Consider the following 20883-nt stretch of genomic DNA (forward strand, 5'->3'; position numbering starts at 1 on the left):
AAAACCCTTAACATTTGAGGGTTATAAACGCTTCAAATTCTGTATCTCCACTTCTGTTTTCCACTCTGATATTTGGTGTACTCAATCGCAACTAACTCAAGGAAGGTCCACCTGAGCCAAGGGGACTCGGTCACCATCCAGCCACATCAAGTGACTGAAAAAGATCACAGCGCGACTAAAAAGTCTCAGAACAGGTAAAAAAAAAGGCAATCTACTTGGGAACACTTTTTCCTTCAAAGGAGTTACATCCTAGACCAATTTGGTCTGATAACTTTACCTCTCCTTTATTTTTCTAATGTTTAAAATTGGAGGAAAAAGATACTTTATCTTCTTGTACAACATCATAGTTTTCCTGAAGGCAAATAGCTTGGCAATTTGCTAGATTTGTTAATGCTAGAGGAAACAAGTTAGCACACATACCATGTGTTTGAATGCCTTTGGAAATTAGATTGAAACGCTGATTTGATTTCCTAAAAGGTATCTTAAACAAGGCAAGGTTAGAGATTTGGAGAGTAATGAGAATTTGTGTGACTTCAAACAGCTCTACATAAAACAGACCTGATATTCTGGGGGGAAAAAGGTCACCTAATTATTCGTTTCCTGAAGGCCCTGTCTATACTACATTTCCCCTGGGTAAGGAAACTGATTTAAAAATGGCTTCTGCTAACGTGCTCGCATCAGTCGCTATGTATGAGATATAGATTTGTTAAAAACATTGCCAAGAAAAACGCAACATTTTTACAAGGAGAGGACAACAGAAACCTTCCTGGCTTGGCTGTGCCGGGAGGGACAGGCAAAGAGGTGCCATCTGCAGAGTCCTCCGTGGAGCCGTGGTCCTGCCTCCGCGGTGACGGCATGCTGCTCAGGACCACGTGGCATGGCCATCGGTGGTGAGCTGCATGGGTTTAATTACCAGCTACAAACTTTGCGTGGGAGGCAAAATCACAGGCTGTGGCCACAGCAGACAAGACGCACAGGTTGATGGCTCGGCTGAGGGTAACAGCCTAATGAAACGTGAAACTGTGTCACTGGCTCGAAGGCCAGCCAGCGAGGCAGCAATGGGGAGGTGGCAGTGGGAAGCCTGGACACAAGGGTTTCACAGGAACCAGCCACGAAGGCGTGGTTGCCACCCAAAACCTTGGGAAGGTTTGTTTAAGTATCACACTGCAACCCATTCCTGGTCTTTTACACGAAACAGATCCGGTAACTCCCTTCTGGGTTTCGTGCTCCTGTAGTTTCAGAGAACACTATTCAGCTACTCTATCGCTTTCTCATTCAAGAAACGATGTGTGTTTCTGTAGTGCTGTTTCTGTAGAGCACCTAAGCAGGATTTCCCTTACACTAGATATTCCACAAACACACACGGAGATGCAGAACCTCTCCTTGCTTTCTGCCTGAAGTGAATAAAGTCTAGACACATCACCACCACAAAGCAATTGTGGTACAAAGCACATCATCTAGAGGTCCGGGACTCCCACTGCTGCAGCTCAGGCTCTCTGGCTACCCCAGCGCAGCATGTTGCCGGCATCAGGTTCCCTTTGCGGCTGCGAAGGCAGGGCTGCTGCTCTTGCACTGCAGCCAGCTGTGCCAGTTACTCTCTGGAGTCCTGGAAGCCAGATTTGGGAGGCAGCAGGCTTGGAATTTCTCCTCCGAGTTGAAAAATACAGAGCAGTCACTTGCAGATCTTAGAAGAATGAGAGTAGGTGGGCTGGCCCCTTCATTTGCATTGGATCAGCAGGAGGAGGTTACAGGTCATCAGCTAAGGTACCAGAAAACTATAAATGCAGGAAAATCAGGATGGAAAAGAGTCCTGGGAGGACAACATTTGCCACTCAGTTTTGCATTCATGAGCTGTTCATTGAACCTCTGCTGAGTTTTGGCTTTCTGTCTGGCTTGCCCTGACTCAGTGTGCTCCCGTCCATCTGCAGGCTGCACTGCCATCTCCCCTGAGCAAACGACACCTCCCCAAACCACTCTCCAGCCACAACATGTGCAATTTAGTTTACCAGTACAGAACTGCTATGCAGTGGTTATGCTTTGGAGGAAAAAAAAAAGACAAGAAAAGACAAGAAAAGAAAAGACAAGAAAAGAAAAGACAAGAAAAGGCCCTATAGGATACTAAAGAAAGACAATTCATTCCCTCCCCACCAAAAAGGCAAAGAAGCTGACACTCTTTTCTGTAAATAGAGAGATGAATGTTTTACAAAATACTCCTTTTTCCAAATGATTCAGTTTGTATTAGAAGACAGTCAGGAAAAGAATCATACAGTGCTGAAGAAGGATTAGGGCACACAAAGAACAAGCGACACAGTCATTCTCTAACTTACTTTGTTTTCAACATGCAGCTCCTGCCAAAGGCTAGCTTTTTGCTCTCGCAGTGTATGATCTGTAAACATTTAACCAGCTCTTAGAGAAACATGTGAGACACTTTATCTTGCCTGATCATGAATCCAAACCTCTCAGATCTCAAAAAAAAGGCACCATAAAAAAAAAGACACCGTGCTCTTTTTGCTGGTGGACAATGCAAAAAGCACCTGTAGGATGAAAGCAAATGCACTACCACACATGGCATAGGTTCTTTGGAAAAAGCATGCATCGCAGCTTGAATAACCTCCTACAGGTTACACACGCACAGTTTGTTAAACATCACTGTTACTCGATCATTAATCCCTATTTTAAGACGTATGTGCAAAACTTCCAATTTCTAAGGAGTGCATTTGGTATTCATAAAGCCAAAGACCACCTAGTTTAACGCTGACATGGAAACAGTGGTGGAATGCCATCATACGGTGCGAATTATTTACCATCTGAAGCAAAACCTGCTTTTTAAAAATGGAAAAGAAAAAGCCCAAACCGCAACGTGAGTGCAAGGAAGACTGTTGGGCGCTGTACAACCGTGAAGTACAAACCCCCAGCTCGGGGCATCCTCCAGGCGCACCCCGAGACCTCAGCCCCACGGAAGGCGGCCGGGCTGCCCACCACAAGCCCTCACCTCGGAGCCACCGTTTCCGAGCTGGGACTTCCCCGCCGCGCTAGCGGACGGCCCCGCCGCCAGCCGCCGCGGGCGCCGCTGCCGCCGGCTCCGCTGCGCGCCCCTGCCGCGCCCGCGGAGCGGGAAGGCGCGGGGGGCAAGCCGCCTCCCGCGGGGCCGCTGCGGAGAGCGGCGCGGGGAGCGCTGCCCGCCCTGCCATGCCCTGCCCTGCCCTGCCCGCGGCTGCCACTTCGCGGGCGTCCTCTGGCCCGGGCGCCCTGCGGAGCCCGGCCGGGCAGGGGCGAGCCGATGCCGGCGGCTCACCTGCCCCCGCGGCGCCCGCCCGGCGCGAAGGCTGCCTGCCCCGGGGAGGGCAGCGGCGGTCCCGGGCGCCGCGCTCCCGCGAAGTTCCCGGGCGGGGCACGGCGCGGCACAGCGCAGCACCCGGGCCGCTCCCCGTCCTTCCCCCGCTCCTGGCTCACCCCGCTCCCCGCGTCCCCCGGCTCGCCCCGTCCTCCCCGCCGCTGCCGGTCCTTACCGGAGCGGAGCGGACCGCGCGCCGGCACCGCCGCCGGAGGGGCGAGCGCTGCAGCCCGACGGGCTGGCTCCGCGGTCCTCGCCCAGGCACCCGGCCCAGCCCGGCCCGGCCCAGCCCGGGCGGGGAGGGGAGGAGAGGGGCGGAGCGGGGCGCAGCTCGGCGCACCTCCGCGACCCCGCGCCGCTCTGCCCGCGCCCCGCCGCCCCCTCCGCCCCGCGGGCTCAGCCTCCCCGGCCCCGGCCCCGGCCCCACGCCGCCCTCCCTACCTGGGGACGGCGGGGGCTGCGCGCCCCGGCGGGCAGGGGCCTCCCGCCCGGCACCTGGGCTGCGGGGCGGCTCTGCGCGCCCTTCCCTCCGGCGCCTCCGCCGCGCTGGTGGCGGCTCCCAGCGGTAAATCAGCCGGTCCCCTCGGCTCCCTCCGCCCCTCCGGCGCGGTCCTGACCTGCCTGTGACTCACCACATCGCAGGAGCCCGGGTGCGCGGCGAGGGAAGGAGGGAGGGGGCGCCTCCTTCCCTCCTTCCCCTCCTCTCCCTCCCCTCCCTCCGTCCCTCCTTCCCCCCGTCCCTCACGGCCAGGCTCCCCCAGCCTGGGGGCGGCAGGGATGGCTGTCGCTCCCCAGTCGGCCGACGCCGCGAGGGGACCCGCCGCGGCCGCCCTTGGTGGCCCTTATCCTGTCCCCGGGCGTTTTCAGGGCGAGCGGGTAGCGCCGGCGTGCAGGCACAGGCGCCCCCGCGCTCTCGGCCGCTGGGCACCCGCAGGTGTCTGCGCCTGAGGGATGCGAAAGCCTTGCCCTGAGAGGGCAGGACTTGGGCACCTGAGAGGGCAGGACTTCGGCACCTTGCCCTGAGAGGGCAGGACTTGGGCACCTGAGAGGGCAGGACTTCGGCACCTTGCCCTGAGAGGGCAGGACTTGGGCACCTGAGAGGGCAGGACTTCGGCACCTTGCCCTGAGAGGGCAGGACTTGGGCACCGGGCTTTGTCCCCGGACCCCACAGGCTGAGTAGTAGCGAACAAATTCAGCTCATCTTGCCCCTGTCATAGCATCGGTGCTGGCTGTGCTCTGAACGTCTGTCCACATGTAATTCAGAGTAGATGACCGCAGTTCATACAGACGATCAAATAGCTATCACCCCCATCTGTGCTTCCTACAGGGTACTAAACGGCACGGGTTGGGGTCTCTGCCTCCCCAGGTTTGCAAGGCAGACGGCGTCTTCATCTTTTAGAGGTGCTGAGAAACTGAGTCGCCGAGCAATGCCGTGTACACTTACGGAGCTGCTGAGAGACTGCAAGTCTCAGCACCAGGGCCTGCACCAGAGGACCCATCTTTTTTGTGGTAATGAGTTTCAGCAGCTACTGATTTAAACCAGATTTTAAGTGAAAGGCTCCATATTCCAATAGAAGTTATTGGAGACATCTATTTTCCCTTTGCATGCTTCCTTTTTTGGCCCCAGCTCTGCTCCCCTTAATCATACCATTTAAACTGATGAATGTTTTGCATGAGTAAAGTACAAGGGACTGTAAGAAACAGTGCCCAGTTTCATGATTAACCATGGGAAAAATGTCAGACCTTACATCAAAACATTTTGAAAGGAAAATTAAATAAAGTATTGTATGTATTTGGCTTAGGCCCGGGATGTCACCGTGATGTGTATATAGACAAAGCAGTACATCAGAACAAAATGCTTTTAAACAGCAGTTAGCCAGCCTTCCACTCATCTGCATCAGCAGCACTTTCACAATTTGTTTATGTCTCCTCTTTCCTATGGGCTTTTTGGCACTAGTGATGAAGACATCTAACCTAGCTATAAACCAATTCTCAGCAAAAACAAATGTGTGATCGAGGCAGCGTGTAACCTTTTATGTGTTTAACTTGTGAAATTCTTGCTCTGCAGTATCTTTTACTGACAACAGATAGCAAAAAAGACAGCCCGTTTCGATGAGAAAAGTGTATGATGGCTACAGGTGAGGTTATACTTATTGCCTCCTCGTATGTTAGCAACACACGAAAAATTACACTAAGTGAAAATAAAACCAGCCCCTTCTCCTGGTTCCTGAAAGATGAAATTGCAAAAAACTAACCAGCAATACAGATGTTCTGACTGACCCAATCTCATTGCTTGCAGTCCCTGAAAATCTGTCCGTTTACTTCAATGACCCTTACTTCAATTAATACTCAGCAGCAGTTAGAAAAGGAAGATCGAGAAGCAGCACACACAGTGCCAGCCCTAGAGGGAAAAGCATGGTTACAGCTAGATCGTACTACTCACTGGGCTTCAGTTAGTGATCAGTTTATCAGTGTGCATCCATAGAGTGACACCGGATTTGGAAGAATCTCCCTCATTAGTTCTGAAAGAAAGTGATGAAGAAAAAGATTTCAGTCCGGTGTTCATGCCCTTAAGGACAGCCCCACGTGTTATCTGTTCTTAGTCCGCTCCTCGGTTCCCCATGCACCTGCCTGGGCTGAACAGCCAGCGCCCGAGCTGTTATCAGTGGGACAGCCTGTGCTATTCTAAAGTTAACAAATGGATTGTCACTAACATAAAAAGGAGAAACAGATGTTTCCTTTCCATTTTGACCATGCTGACGCCATGTTATTTTACGTTAGCTGTATGAGGCAACTACACTGCAGCGGGGCTTTGATAATCCTTGGATACTCCCTTCACTGTGCTTGCAATGACGTGTAAGCACCGTGAACAGCTTCTCAGAGGCTTGAAGCACCTTTAAGGTGCAGGAACTGGTGAAAAAGAAACGACGATCTTTTTATTTATCATCCTGTTTTTCTTATAGCTTTTCCTCTCTCCTCTCTCCTGTCCAAAAGGAGCTGGTCCTCTGCACTCTGCATCTGGCATAAGTACGATGGTGTGGCACATTTTAGAAAGCTGACGGCACTGGAAAAAACAATTCAAAAGTGTGAAGGAGAGTCTGTCAGGGTGATCTATTCGGCAAGAGAACTGGAACACACTGGGGAGAGTATTGGCACGTGCTTCCCAGCCCTGACGTGTTTCAAGATAGGGAGCTGATGAGCAAACACTATCACTTGTCCAAGAATACAAACAAACAGTTAGAAAAATGAGTTGCAAGGCTATGTTTAAGTTGAACTTTCAGACGTAAAGATGAGGAATGAAAACACAGGACGATGTATATTTCCATGTATTGGCAGTAGTGCACGCCCAAACACACTAAGGGCCCGGTTCAGTCCTACGGGCTTGATTGTGACTTCTCTTCAGAGCCTAAGAAATGGTTTATCATAACTACAGGTAGCAAAATGGATTCCAAAGACCAGATTCACCTAGGTACCCAACTCCTATTTAAATTCAATAAGGAGAAGATATTTAAATATCTTTGTCAATCTGGATCTAACCACCTTTTTTAAACTTGCAGAATCAAAAATGGGTCTACTACGCATTTCTGTAGGAGCACACTATACTATATGGCACCACAGCTATATGGTGCCGTCAGTGGATTTGCTCTTTGTCCTCTGCTGCAGTCATTCACATCTTTGGGAGCAGACATGAAATGCAAATGTCATTGTGAGACTCCAGAGACTTCTGACTTAGCGGGGCTTACTCACGAGTAAATGATTTCACAAGGAGAAAGACAGTGGAAAGGAATTAATTTAATGCTTAAGAACATGAGAGACAAAGATCTCTAGACCTGAGCTTAGCAGTGGTGGGTATCAGGTACCCTCCTGCCACAGTACCTGGCAACATGGACTGACAGTAGCTCACTCTGAGTCTCCCTGGTGGGTGATGTACAAAAAAAGAGCCTTAGATGACTCCACCCAACCCAACTGCCTTACAGACCAGTGACCCAAAGGTAAAATGCCAGTGCAACAGCCTGCTGGGGTAATGTGTAACTGTAATTCCTGGAGACCCTTGTTTACTGGAAGGCAGCCTGGCTGCAAATGCCAGGGGCAGCTCAGGGAAGGGGTTGTGCCTGAGGCACAGTTCCCTGTGACTACTTTGTCCCTTCAGGTCATCTGACAAAATCTGTCTTTCACTTCTGTCTTCACTGGGCTCAAAAAGCACACGGTGGCCAGGTGTTGACTGGGGGACTGGGCTCTGGAGAAAACATGCCCGTGACGATTGTTCTGCCTCTCTGGAAACCAGGCTAAATATCACCACTGATACTTAGAACTGTAGGCTCCAAAGATTTGATTATCACTGCGCTTTATGGCTATTTATTAATTATCTAGGCATTTATTAACTAAGCCCGTAGATTCTGCAAACTAAATAAGTACTTTCTGTTTGTTTGTAAGAGGGTCAACAATGGCACTAGAAGAAATTTCAGCCTGTGGCTGAAGGTTGCAAAAGTCCCTTGCAAAGCCAGAAATAGAAGTCCCCAGCTAGAAATCCTAACCTCTAACCACTGAGCTAGCCTGGGCTGTTCTCCATTTGTATGGAAACATAGATTGTAACCGAAGATGTTTCAGTTACCCCTTGCGCTGTGGATCACAGGTGATTTCTTTTTGCTATTTATTGACTGAGCAAAGGGAAGTCCTTTGTTTAACTTGATGGAGTTTTTCTCCTTATTTGTCTCTCTGGTTTTAACTGAACACTACAACTGAGAGATTCCAAAATCTGAACGGTGCAGGCATCAACTAACTGGATTGCTTGAGAGCAGAGGAAAATATGGATGGGGTTTGTGCATCTGAAGTCTGGATTGCCATGGGTTTGTGCCCCTGTTGTGCCAGCCTCAGCACCTCGGTGACCATGCAGGAAGCTGGCACATGAAGTTCAGGAATCCAGCAAAAATTAATCACTCGAACAAAGATTAGTTTACAGACAGATCAGCTCTTCAAATCCATCTGCTATGCAGTAACATGAGTGCTAGTGCCTGCAAAAGGACGAGGTCAGAGACTGAGGAGGAGGGTGGGCTTGCAGCAGCTGAGATTTACTTTTGTTTAAACCAAGGAGGCAGCTCACACTGCGGAAAGCAGCAGGGGAACTGGGAGGAGATGGTGTGGATTGCAGCCCTGCTCCGCACCTTAGCCTTTCCTCCCTTCCTAATGGTGTTGAAATATGTTAAATCCCTGAATGAGTATCTCTGAACGTACAAAACCAAGAAGTCATTTCAGGGATGGAAAGCTCAATGGTCTTTATGATTCTATGCTCACGTCCCTGAAATGGATACAAGCGCAGTAGCCCTCGGTGCATTCACTGAGCTCGCACAACAGAAGCAAAGGCTTTCCAGCACACTCTGTCCAGGACTTTTCTAGCATAGCTCATTGTGAACTGCTTCCGGCAGAGCACAGTGGCAAAAACCAACCCCAATATCATATACGTGCCACTTTGGCACAGTAGATTTGTTCGTATAACTGGAAATGAACCTGATGATATTCAAAAGTCAGATATTTACAAAGTGAGGAATTTGCTGTGTACTATATTCATATGTTCACTGGTATTGCACATTTAGTTGTCTTAAAATGGTCTGATAAGTATAATTGGTTCTTGACGTTCTTTTCAGTACATTTTAAATGCATTTCCCTCCCTTATTTTGACTGCAAACATGTTGTATTTATCTTGTAGTAAAATCACTCTGAATATGATATTTCCAGTGTTGCAAGATTATCTTTGGACCAACTGTTAGGAAGTTTCCAGAAGTCTCTTTTCAGTCCGGTTCCTGTGACTCAGGTGCAGCCTTTTTTTTTTCCTTCAGTTTGCTGGTTGTGTTTACAAAGGTCATAGCAGCCAGATCATTGGAAACAGAAAATCCATCTATTTAAAAGCACAGGGACAAATCCTGCCTCCAGCTATATGTGCACCTGGTGAGCAGGGAGAGGGTGTGACTGTACTAACACACGTGTGAGCACATGTGAACAAACACAGTCCTGATTCAGCCTCCTTTTGAAGGACATAAGCTTCACTAGGGATAATTGGATGCCTAAAACACATACCTAAGTCTGGTGATGCCGAGTGCCATGGGCATTTGCAGCCTGGTTTCTGCGGTTGTGCTCATCGTTGTAGGTCACGACGGAGCTCTGCACTGTGCCATTTGCACAAGTATTACCATTGGTGAGCTCCCACAAGTTGAAAGAGAACTGTCACCTTCAGATTTCTCCTTTGTCTGAAAGCATCTCAGAATGCTACTGCCTAAGGTAATGCTGCTGTAAGCACTATCTCAGAGGGAAACTGAGAGAGAGTTGAGAAAAAAAAATGCCTTCATTTTCTGCTTACTTCTTGCATTTATAGCACTTTGTTGCCAGACTAACGCAAAGATTTTTCCTCAATAATTTTTTCAACATGTGTGAGAGAGGAAAACACTTTAAAACCAGAAATTATTGTTGTAAAACTTCCATAAAACGCCAGGGATCAACCTATATTTCCTTGGCATAATGTTGACCAGGCGTCAAGTGGAAAAAAAGGGGAGGCATTACAGAACGTGTTTGGTAATGAAATCAATTGCATACATAAGTGTTAGCAGACTTGGGAGCTTGCATCTTAGCTCTCTGTAACTACCAAAGTGGAGGTCTTTGGCAAAACCTCAGATTGATGTAGTTTATAGTGGGAATTTGCCTGGCATGCTTAGTTTTGGAGAACTGCGTCTAGGTTTCATCATCATCTTTTCACCACCTCTAGGGGCTTATACACAGAATTATTTGTTGATTTGGAAAACCTGGTTCTTTGTGCACATCTGAGTGTATCAGATTTGTCTTCTACATGGCCGTGAAGAAGAACTCCTCAAACTGGCTAAAAACTCGTAGTGTCTTTTTACTTACTGTCGTTAAATATGAGCTATTTCCCAGATGTGGTTTAGAACGTGTCGCATTTTATGTACAATACCTATTCTGATACATTTTTAAAGATAAAGAAATGTATTCTGTGACCAAGCCAATTTATTGTAAGTCAGGCCTGGATTTGGTTCATTATCATTAAAGAATCTGCATTTTTAAGTTCACTTTAGAATAACATTGTTGATTCTGTAATGATGTAAGTATATGGTATTTGCCAAAAGCTGTATTTCATAAGACTGGTTTAGGATACAGCCCAACTCATAAGAATCTTGATAGGAGATTATTCCTTTCAATAACTTTCATAATTTAATTAGACACATGTGCTGATTATGAATCTAATACTATGGAGAATGAAGTCAACTTTAAAATCCCATTATTTTAAATTAGGCAGGAGCACACCCATAATGTGTAGCCAGGAAATATTTGTGCCCTTAACAATACATCTATACTGATAGCAATATGCTTCTTCACAAAAAAAAAAAAAAGTAAAAATCAGAGCGTCCTTGTACTATTATTAAAATTTTACCGTTTGTATTCCTTTGGGAGCTAGTAACACTGCTGTGTAACATCCAGAGAGAAGGCACGTTTAACATGCCAGTGAGGACTCAGGTGAGTTTAAAGTTTAACTTTGAGTTTGGGAACATTTTCAAATCAAATGAAACAAGGAGTTTCTAGGTAATACTGAGCCAAACCAAAAGTGATTACTTTAGCATAGTAATTTTATTTTTCACTTTTCTCTACCAACTCTCTGGGAGTTTTTTAACAAAGGTGAAATTCAAAGTTAAAATGTGGGTTTTGTTAGAACACCTTCCTGATTTTGGTCACTTTCATAGGTTTAGTTTTATCTCTAAGAAGGAACAAAAGCACCCCACCAAGAACTGGGCAGCAGGAAAGAGGGGAACAGTAGGGCAAAACCAATTCAGCACAGGAGATTTAGCCATATCATGAGTACATCAGAAGTGAGGAACTGGAAGGTGATGCTTTTTTCCAAACTAATTGGGGGTACTCGCCCTGCCTACCTGCCCAGAGGGCTGGGGAAGGCTCAGGCGTTGTGCGCTGCTCTTTACCCGGCTGGGTGGTAGCTGCACATCTGTGCCAGTCCCTCATAGATATGGTGACTGTGTCTGCCCTCGGTTTGGCAGGGGTGTTTTTAATAGCATGCTCATTATACAGAAATATTTTCATTTGACAGACAATTTAAATGATCCTATAAAAGCTGCAATTACCATCAGGACAAATCCAACTCTGATTGACTCCCACGTTAGCTCCCAAAGTTTGACTCCCAACTAAGAGACAAGAAAGATTTTAGCCTTTCTTTCTTCTTTCTTACATACGCTCTTCCCCCGTTATAGCTGTCTCCCATGTTAATGTACTGAAGAACATCTCAAACACCTGCTGTCTTAATCCTCCCCAAAAACCACTGCTGAGAAGTGCTATTAGCTTCATTTTACTGACGAGGGACTGAGGAACAGAGAAAACCACGCTCTTGTCTAAGGTAAGATAGGAAGGAAACCTCTAGGGAAGCAGGGGGAGGAAAGTAGGTCTAATATAGAATTATCTTTCTGAAGGTCCAAAAATCCTAAAGAAAACATTTTTTTTGATGCCTAATAGGTCAGGGAGGTAAACCTCATGTGAAAATAAAATTTAAAAGACAGCTTTGAAATTGGGACCTTGAATTATGAAGCTACTTCTGACAATATTCCTTTTGCCAGCGTTGTGTCGTTAATCTATACATTAGTAACTTATTTGCACAGCCAGCTGCTCCCATAACTGCTTGTTTGTGAAATCCAGGGATTTTTGTATGCAACCGTTTCTTAAGAAACAGGGAAGAAATCAGAGTTATTTGGATCATGTGCCTTGAGCATCCTGGTCACCAGATGAAGGAGGTCACCTCGGTCGCCTTGGTCAAGTCAGCTTGTGAGGTCATTTGGCCATTTTGAAGCATCCAGGTCACTTCAGCCTGTCCTCTCAGTCCCCTGAGAAATAAAGGATCAGTTCTGTGAAACTCTCAGAAGTTACACTGAAGGCAGTGCAGGAAGTTTGGCCATTCGTTGGGGGTTTTCAATTTCCTCTGAATGTGCAAGCCTAGACCTTTTACATCTTAAAGTAGTTTTTAATGTTTTTCTCAGAGCTAAAATGTATTGTGAACATTTTGCTGGGATGTGGTAGTGCTCTTTAATGACAATAATGAAATAATAACTGTTAACATTATCTTAGAAGGCTGCAATGTGTCTCATTGCACACATCCTATTGGCATTAATCAGGGAAGAGGCCTGATCTCAACCCAAACATGTCAGGGGAGCGGCTGAGGTGGAGGTGTGGCTGGAGATAAAAAGGAAAGGCTGCTCCTTTTTAGGAAGGAAAGGAAGGTCTCCAGCCCCATCACCCCGCCGTGGGGTGACCTCTATGTTAGGGGTGGGTTCGCCCCTGCTCCCAGCCTCTCCCCTCACCTGGGCAAGACCCAGCTCACTTCACATGCCTTTTGAGATGCCCAGGCTGGGGCTCTTGCCAGCCTGGTCTCCTTTTACAGTAAACAGCAGCACAGAAAAACGTCTGAGAATGTAATTCAGTGCATCTAAAATGTGAATCGCGCTATTTTTCTTCATATACTACATGCAAGATGCAGGACATCTAATGCTTCTTCTCTGGGTCTCAGTTAAAGACTGGCAGTCAGACAAGAAGAGCCCAGCCTTTTCGCCTGCATGCTACCAGGGAAGTACCGAGGCAAAGGTAAGAGATGGAAGTTTCAAAACCGATTAATTTAGATCAAGTCTCAATGGAAATATTCCAGCTAAGTTTTGTTATCTCCAGTGTTATTCAAGAGATTTTGAAGCAAGCCATTTTTGTTTTGAGGGGAAAGCAGACAAAATCCACAGATGAAAACATAAAAAACCAACCCTTACACAGCTCCTAAATTTCTCCTAAATTTCTTGGCTCAAGGCTGCTGATGTTTTTTCTCATTATGAAAGGTAACATTAGACCTCACTGTAGAGTTCTCTCTTTTTTTTTTTAAGATTAAAGATGCAGCAAAGTATACAGGGATAATTTCACTAGTTGTGATAATGAACAGTTTCATTAAAGTTTCATTAAAAGCATGGCTAATGAGATACACTTGGATCTACTTCTGCCACGGTAGTTTTGGACATAGTTCTTAAATGGACACCAAGAGATGGCAGAGATTTCGGCTCACGGACCACCTTGTTTCTCTTCCGCTGTTCATATCCTGGCAGTTCCAATAGTCTTATCAACATTTACTTTGTGTGGAACAGGTTGCCATTTTTAAATTTGAAAGTTTCCAGTAAGGGATTTCCTAATCAAACTTTGATGTTTTTGCACCGGCTTGAGTGTAAACCTCACATGCCTCCTTCCTGGATGGGAAGCATCCTCCCTGCCTTTTGCAGGGATTCAGAGTGGGTTCTACCTGTCCTGATATCCCTGACCGGTCTTAGAGCTGAGTGCCGCTCCTCCGAATACCTACAGATGGGTTGGAAAGGCTACAGAGGTCTCACTCAGACTGAAGCTGTGATTTAGAGACAGGCCAGGTGTGAGCATCTGGAGGCAGGTCTGAGGTGAGGCTGACCCTGGGCAGGGCACGTGGTGGTGGCATGCCTCGGGCTCGCAGCAGGACACAGGTGACAGAGGAAGGCTGAAATCTGTGTCTTAACCAGGTTTAACCTGAGCTGCTAGAGATGGGAGATGTCCACAGAGAAGCTGAAAGGCTGACTCATACAGAGGGATGAAGTATGTCTTGCGGATGCTGAGACTCATTTTAGATGTCCGAATGTTTCCTGAAGGGGCTGACACCTCCACGCAGTGTGGCCTGAGCACCCAGCTCACATGCAGACACCTGCAGGTAGGCACCTCCAGACGGGTGCCTTCATCACTGAGCTGAGGTCTAGTCTGGAATGGTAACAGAGCTGGGACCGTGACCGAGATGTTATGTGTGGGTCAGATTACCTTGGGAGAGAGACCAGAGAAGGGCATTAAGAGGGATAGCCACGTGGAGAGCTGGAAGAGGAAAGAGGAAAAGATCACACTGAGGAGCGGTCGTGAGAGAAGGAAGAGGCACAATCACAGACGTGAGTTTTCAAGAGGAGGACTGCAGCTGCCGTGGAGCCTAGCTGTTTTTTTTGGAAGGAGCTGACAGGTCGAGCTAGCCGACAGTGCGGCTCTTGCTCCGAGAGGTGGCTAGGAAATCCCAGCGCCGGCTCTGCTGAGAACAACCCCATTTGCATGTTCATGGCTCACATCCCTGGTGTTTATTGAAGGACTTGCTAGAATAAGGGAGGAAAGCTCACGTTGGATGTAGAAAAGTTTGGAGTTGATATACTGTGCTTGAATAAGATTACATTAATTAATCATCCTCCTGGGAATCCAACAGATCCTGACGGATGCGATCTATCTAATTGCATTAATCTTCTCAATGTGACGACAACTCTGTGTGGGCCACCCGGCTCCGACTCGGCAAAGAGCCAGCAGCCAGGGCGATGGCCACAACCCCAGCCCTCGTGACAGAGCAAAACAGCCCGCGAGCAGCCTTACAGCGGGTGCGAAGGCAACAGCAGCCAGGGAATTCAAATGAAACCACTTGTTAAATTCTGCATGACCTTTTCCTTCATTTGCAATAGGGAAGTTGTGTTTCCTGGGGAAGACTAGAATAGGACAACGGTATCTCTCCCTTTAGATATTCTTAGTAGTTCTGCATTCTTAGTGTTTTTAAAAATATAATGCAGATATATTTTCATGAACATAGGGACATATTTTGTATTCCACTTTCTAAATAAGGAGTTTTTTATTAAAGAGATCTGATATAAGCTAACATAGGCCTAACATTCAGTATTTTTGCTAAATAACAAAGTCAAGGCTTTCTAAATAAATAAGAAATAGGGAGAAATTGCCATAATTTTTTATTTACTTTTACTACTGTAAATGAAAGTAGTTTTTGAGGACTGGCTGATTTCAGGGTGTGATGTTCTGATTTCTCTGCAGGATACGATCATGTCTGAATTCAGCATCCTTCACAAGCCTCCGTAGGCACCCCAGTACTGAACACCCAGGAACATGACAGATGCCTCACGGGAAGCCGGCTCCTCATCTTTACACAACAGTTTCTGCCTTTTCTTAGGAAAATAATTTTTCATTGTCAGGGTTTGGAAATGAAGGAGATGTCTCAAATACTCCCCCAGATTTTTCAAAACTGAGGTGATAAATATCACAATGACATTTAGATATTTTAAAATAAATGTTTCAGGGCGCGACACTAAGTAAACTATGACACTGCCACCTCGTGGATTCTGAGATTATATCTAGATCATATTTTACCATCACTATTTACATAGTGGCATAAATGTGTGTCACACTTCATGGCCAAATAATAGCTCATTTCTTAGCCACAGAATTTTGAAATACAGAATCCATGTTTTTGTAAATATTTAAGCTTCTAATGATATAGGCGAGCATCGTACTATGATTTATGTAAGCAACTGCTTAAGGGAAGTTCCTAAGACTTCCTTTCTATTTGAAAGTTAGGAGGCGTATTCTCACATAAGCAGTGCTTTAAAAGCAATATTAGTCTAAACTTGCCACTTAGTTCCTCTACAGCATCCACAAAAGCTAATGCTACATTGAGATGTAGTGATTCTTGCAAATTGTGCCTGGGATTTAATTCTTCTAAAATTGTTGAAGGCTGCTAATATAAGGAATAAAAGACTTGTCCATGTGTAATTGTTCATTGTAATATAAACTGAATTTCATAATTCACCTCTGAGAAAGTCTGGGGTATGTGCATCTGAGGATTCCTTTCTCCTCTGGTATTCTGGTGTATAAATACCGTGGACTGAGAAGTGCTGTATTGTATTGGACCCAATGAATCAAGAAAAAGGGAAAAAAGCACAGGAATCTTTTTTTTCTGAAGGATCTGAACCATTCCTTCAGCACATCATCAGTGACTGCCTAATGAATCAAGGCATGAGGAAAAAAAACCATATTATGGCAACTTCAGTGCTGTTTTTGCTTTTTGAGTTTACCAAGAACAGCACCAGGATGCCCAAATCCCATATGTGTGGGAGCCAATATCTGAAGCAGAGCTTCTTGTAAAACATTGCTGCAGCTTGATGTGCAGCATGAATCTGTTCTGAGACCAAACTATTGGCAGCTGTAATAAACTAGTGATATCAATATTTGTATCAAGACAGCTCTTCCCTTTAGGGGAATGAAAAATAGCACTTCTGCATATTTAAAAGTCAGCTATGAAGACATTTGTGAAAGAAGAGCTGTTGTGCTGTACAAAGGCAAAGCAGAAGCTAGGGGAAGGGCTTTAAACCTCTTAAATAAACAATGCCTGAAGACTGCTTTAGTACAAAAATGGGAAAACAGACACCATCACTGAAATAAACTCCATTATGGTTCATATTTAAGGCTAGACAGTGATTCATACTGTTTCACTAGACTCAGCATGCTGCAAAAGGCACTTGAAATAATTAACACTTAGAATTAAACTACTTAGATTTCACATCATCAAACATTTAACTTTCTGTAATTCCCTCTGCAGCTGTGATTTATTTGCATTTATTATTTTCTCTATTTACCAGTTCTCAGTTGCTTTTTAAGTTGCTCATACTTCCTTTTTCTGTAAGTCTGAACACTGGCTTATTGTTTTGGTTTTAGCTCTTGCATCTTACTCATACTCACACTTCTTCTGGCTAGTTAAAAAAATGCATTGCATCAAATATGGTCCTCAAATTGCTGAAAGGAGTTTTCTGTTTATTTATTTTAATCATTGCTTTTGCCTTACTTGGTATTCATAACATGCTTACTCATTACTGCAGTTTGATTGTTTAATATTGGCAAGAATACCACTAAATATATTTTTCCTATTTCTCTCACAAAAAATATTCATTTTGTTTTGATTAGGTTTAAGAAAGAACACATGTGAAGAGGAAGTCTCATTATATCCCAAAGCTTGTATCAAGAAATATGGATCAGAGTCGTCGATATGACAAAGTTAGTGAATTTGTGGAGACAAAGGGCCCGATAGATAACCTGAGAAGAATGGACCTGGGAAATATTACAAAATTCACCAGCTTTGACAAAATCTCTTTGAAGGTATGGTTACACTGGGAAACTTCAGAAAGTATTTATAACCATAGCAATGAGGGAGAGGTCCAGGGAGAGACTGACTACCTAAGTATATAAAAATTGCTATGTTGGATCAGGACAAAGGCCCAAAAAACCCATCAAACTTCTGACAGTCACCCACAGCACACGTCTGGGGAAGAAGCATAAGGCAAGGCAAACATACAGGGACATCTTCTCTAGTTTTCCTGAGGAGTTTCCAATACCGTGGCTGGAGGACTTCCTGAGCCAGCTGCCAATTCCTCAGGCTTTTGTTTCATCGTTCTTGATGGACATTTCTGTCATCCATTTTTCCTATCATGTTTTGTACTTTTATATACTTCTGGCGTGCAGTGTCCTCTGCCAATGAGTTCCACCGTTTAACTAGAATCAACCCCCAACACTTCCTTCTGTCTGTTTTAATCCCTCTGCCTTGTCATTTTGTTTGATTTCTTCTGATTCTGGTATTGTTAGAAATACTGAATAATTTTTCCTTACATTTTTTTCCTCTGTGGCGCTTTCACTTCTCTGTACCTCTTACATTTTCCCCTCACTGTCCCTTTTCCAGGCCAGCAAATCCCTATCAATTTAGTCTTTTTTTTAACATCATCCTTGCCACTGTATTCAAACCTATTCTAGTTCTACTGTGTTTTAACGACAGTCCCAGAAGCCTATAAAAACAAATCTTTTGAGAACCAATAAACTTTCATTAATAATAACATAATGTTTCAGATCTTGAGAATATACAGGTTTCTTTTACAGTATGTTTTCATTCAAAGTTAGATGGATAGTTCATCACTCAGGTCTCAGAAGACGAATTAATGCAAGCTGGGTGTGAACTGCACACCCACATGTGTACAATTGTGTCTTCATTGTTTTTACAATTTATTGTATGTATCTATCTGTCTGCGTAATTCCTAGCCCTTGTGCTTTCTCAGTCAATTTGGGGAGAATCTGTTTATCCCTCAAGGGAAATTATGGGAAAGTACTGGCAGGCTTTCAGCTTTCGACTGAGTTAGTCAGCATCCTCACTGCAAAATACCAGGTTAAAAAAAATATAGGTCTAACTGTAGTCTGCAGTGCGATAATTTACTTGCTCTCTAACTACATCCAAAGGAGGGTAAAATTTTTTGTTTGTGTGTGTAGGTGGACTTTAGAGCTAAAATTTGAATAAGAGCTTTGGTTTATACTGCTGTGTCTTCACAGGCTATTTTGATGAAGATTTTTACTAACCTTTTGAAAATGTTGCCATTATTATCCTTCCTGTTCTTGGTTTTTGAAATAGTTATAGTGAGAAGATTGCCCAGAACGTGCTTGGATTAAAACCTGGAGTAAAGACAAAAGGTGCTGGTCAACACCTCTGAACAGAGCAGGGGGCTCAGAAGAAACCAAGTGCTTGAATCTGCCTCCTGTTGATACCCACCAGAGCTGTTAAGCTGACATAAGCCCCTGGATTTTGTTGATGAGCTGCTTTTCACAGAGCTCATCACCTCAGAATTCAAAACATAAAGCTCAAGCTCCTGTAATTGCTGAAAATGAGATTCACCGCACCTAATTTTGAGAGTGCGAAAGCCTGGTATGTAATGTAAACTAGTCAAATCCTGTCTGTAGTCAATGAAGAGAGATGGATCCATCTGGAGAGCAACCATTCTGCCTACTTTAGGCTTCACTTTTAGCATGCCCTCAGCAGCCCAGATAACAACTGTAGAGCTGACTTCTTAGGAAGTTAGTGTTGATGCTAGTCGATTCCCATCCTGAGAGCCATCGTGGACTAATGCTCAAATGGAAAACAAACTTACTTGTAACGGGACAAGACTACAGCAAATGAGAAACCTAAGGGGAAACTTGAGACATAACCTAGCCGGTCACATTATTCTCCTCCAGGGAGCTGGAGTCAGCTCGTAACTGCACTCCTCACTCGAAGTGTGAAGTCTAGGAGTGGAAGGATGGTCATAACTCAAAGTCTTAAAAAAAGGTACAATGCAGAAAGATGTAAATTAAAAAGATAAGTCAGCAATGATTCTCAGAGAGCAGATATTAGACATTGTACATAGCTGTCTTGCAGCTTCAGCTTTCCTTTGGCATTTTTCAGAACCAGTACGTATTTATTTCCCGGCAGCTCTGAGAGTGGACGTGTGGACGTGTGCTCTGGCGTGGCTGAGTTCAGAGGCAGGATGAAGTGAGGTGCTGCTAGCAACATCCTCAGAAGGCTCCAACTCTTCACCTTCATTACCTTCCCCCAGGGGCACACCTTACCTGTCAAGGAGCAGGTTTGGTCCAGGGCGCTTAGAGGCTGCGTGGCTGTGCTGCAAGGCGAGGCTTCATGATAAATAAAACAGTCTTAGTGGGGATAACTTCTCCTTAGGGCAGTGGCTCTTGTCTCAAGGCTGACTCCCAGCACTGCAGGATACAAACACACTGGTTAACGCAATGCTTCACATAAACTGAAGAGACTACCATAATACTTCAGAGAGTGGAAAGATACTATAAAAGTCTGTTTGGAGGCAAGATGACACCATAAATTCCAGAAAGAACCTTACGGGGCAAAAATACAGAAAGAAACTAAGAAAATAAATAAAACACTGCAGGCAAAAGTGAAAGCCAAACCAAGCTGTAATAACTGTGAGAATATTTTGAATCATACAACTGTAATTAATATTTGAAGAGGCACAATGTTTTTGATAAAAGCAGTGAGGGCTTATGTGATTAGACAACCATAAAACTAGTTTGTCACAGAGTTTGGTAACAAAATTGTTCCTCATAGAGAACTGGGCTTTAAAGTATTTTGGAGAAATCTGAGAGCTGGAAATAATTTCAGAAGGGTGTTAGAAAGAGATTTCATCATCTTGCTTCATGGGAGTCAGCTTCATGGTTTTTGTTATACCTTGCAATACTTCATTTTAGAAAGGAAAGTTTGTAAATTTGAATAAATAGAATCTCTTTTAAAAGTGAGTTTTCAAGAATGATTTAGCAATTGTTTGTGGCTTATGTTGTTGTATAGAAATAATTGTTTTCTGGAGGAAAATATACTGTCTCCCAAGTAAATTCCCCTGATTTCCTAAAAAGAGTATTGTTTTCTGCAAAGATGATGCAAATATTATAATGATGGATACCTTGAGCTTATCACTGCTCATTTTTAATTAGCCTATATATTAGCTGTTTTTTTATTACTTGAAATAAACATTACAGTTTAAGAACAGGGGTCATTACTGTCATCTCATGTCTGATCTTGCCATTTTGATGTTCTGTTTTAGAAAGAAGTTCCAGGTAATAATTATGCATTTATAACTGACACCTTCCATGATGCATTCTAACTTGTGCTCCAGAAAACACAGGAAAATACACGCAGAATAAAAAAATGCAGTACGAGTTGTAACTGGTCTATAATCTACAATGCCAAGGGACAGAGCTACCTGCAGGTCTTCTCTTTCAAGGCACTGCCTTGAAGGGCCTTGAAGGGCCGCCATTATACTCACCACTGAATCCAATCTTTTCTTTATCACAGAAGAGACATCCCAGTTTTAAAA

At 44.7% G+C, this 20883-nt stretch overlaps 1 protein-coding gene across 9 annotated transcripts in view; it reads right to left on the reverse strand.

The window, feature by feature from the left end:
• Positions 1-20883, reverse strand: part of MET (MET proto-oncogene, receptor tyrosine kinase) — a 136034-nt gene that overhangs the window by 87146 nt on the left and 28005 nt on the right. For 5 of the 9 annotated variants that reach the window (XM_072861504.1, XM_072861485.1, XM_072861475.1 and 2 more), the window contains exon 1: positions 3776-3904. The gene's annotated coding sequence lies outside the window, so the exon portion shown is untranslated. Of the gene's footprint in view, positions 1-2327; positions 2387-3509; positions 3603-3775; positions 3911-5777; positions 5857-19612; positions 19757-20883 lie in introns of those variants that run through there. The other 4 variants (XM_072861458.1, XM_072861494.1, XM_072861512.1 and 1 more) reach the window with 4 other exon arrangements.

Source organism: Ciconia boyciana, chromosome 1 (genome assembly GCF_034638445.1).
Source record: "Ciconia boyciana chromosome 1, ASM3463844v1, whole genome shotgun sequence".
Lineage (NCBI taxonomy): Eukaryota > Metazoa > Chordata > Aves > Ciconiiformes > Ciconiidae > Ciconia > Ciconia boyciana.